This window comes from Cervus canadensis, chromosome 18 (genome assembly GCF_019320065.1).
Source record: "Cervus canadensis isolate Bull #8, Minnesota chromosome 18, ASM1932006v1, whole genome shotgun sequence".
NCBI classification, from domain to species: domain Eukaryota; kingdom Metazoa; phylum Chordata; class Mammalia; order Artiodactyla; family Cervidae; genus Cervus; species Cervus canadensis.
Window position 1 is genome coordinate 18,713,567 of NC_057403.1, and position 1,637 is coordinate 18,715,203.

Consider the following 1,637-nt stretch of genomic DNA (forward strand, 5'->3'; position numbering starts at 1 on the left):
ATCTCTCAGATGGGACAACAATTGGCCTGACCCCAGAGGGTCTTTGTGGGGATTAATGAGACGGTGTAAGTGTTGCCTAAAACACAGCAGAAGCTCAGTCCTGCTGGCTGTGACTCTAATGTGGTTACACTCGGGTGCTGTGGGTGGGTTTGCTCAGTCATTCAGTAAGTATGAATTGAGGCCCTAGAATGTGCCTGTCATAAAACACCCCTTCAAGGAGCCATTTGGGCTTGATTTCTCCTCCCCAGCTAATAATAAGGGTGGCTACCATTTAGTTTACATACAGGAAGCTGAACCCTCAGAGAGGCAGAGTGACTTGGCCAAGATCATCCAGCGGGTAACTACCGCCCATGGGCTTCATCGAGAGGCCAAGGCCTGGCTGAGCCCCAGAGGCATCCAGGTTGAGATGGGCCACTGTATCTGGGCTGCCAACCAGCAGGACTGGGTGGGGGATGAGGACCTCAAAACGAGCCCCCTGCTCCTAAGAGGGCTGTTGGGGGGCAGCTGAGGTCGGTACAGTAGCGAATCTGCCACCACATCCGGGGGCTGGCTGGGGCTGGGGAAGGAAGTCTGAGGCTGGGGCGAAAACCTAAACCACCACCTGGGGAAGCAGCACAGAGCCTAGAGGGATTGGGGGGGGGGGTGCGGGGGATGAAGCCACATGGCGCCCGAAGCTGGGCTCCTGTCAGCCTCACCTGATGGCCTCTGTCCACCGGCGCCCTCTGTCCTGACAGGCGGGCGACTGCCACCGTGAAGTCCTAACAGGAGTGTGTACTTCTCAGGCCTTCATCCTTCCTTAAGTGTTCACGGGGCCCTGACAGGAGGTAGGCCCTGTTCTGGGCATTGGGGTGCAGCCCTTGATAAGCCAGGAGGTGGGCATTACTGTCTGGCTCTCTTTTTTGGGGATGCTGAGGTCCAGAGAGGTACCGGGATTGGCCCAGGGACTTCTGGCTGGTAGGGGTGGAGGCCTCCAAGCAAGCAGAGGGGGTCCCCAGGGACTGGATACAAATTCTGATGACCTGCTGGGCCCTGAACAACCTGCTGGGCTGCCTCGAGCCCCAGCCTCCATCTCTTATCCTCTGTAACATGTGTCAGTCTGTCCTCACTCTTTGAGGTTGTGAGAACCCAGCACAATGGCACCTGAAGAGCTAAGCACAGGGTCTGGCTCCCACTGAGCGAACAGCCAGCCAGTGATTCGGCCACCTCGAGAAGGGACAGGAATCCCAGCAGCGTGGAGGTGTTCTGAGCGGGCAGGCCCTACACTCCATGCAGGCAGGGAGGGAAGGGGGGTGTTCAGTACTCTGGGTCAGGCATGCTGGGGGCAGGCGGGGGATGAAGAGTCTTGAGCTAAACTGTCCCGTCTGTCATCGGCCAGTCAGGGCTCTGCCCCCAGGCTGCTACTGCAGCCCCTGGGGAGACAGCGCTTAGGGACCGAAAGGAGGGGCACGGGGAGATTCGGTCCTGTGCCCCCACTTCCGTCCCTCCACCCACACCCCGCCCAAGCTCTGCCCCTCCAACCCTACCACAAAACCCCAACCCATCCTATCTCCTCTCTCCAAGCTCCACCCACCTGTGGCAGAGCCAGTGACTCCTCCCCGAAAGTCCCCAGTCCCCTCGACACTCAGCACTGCCACCCA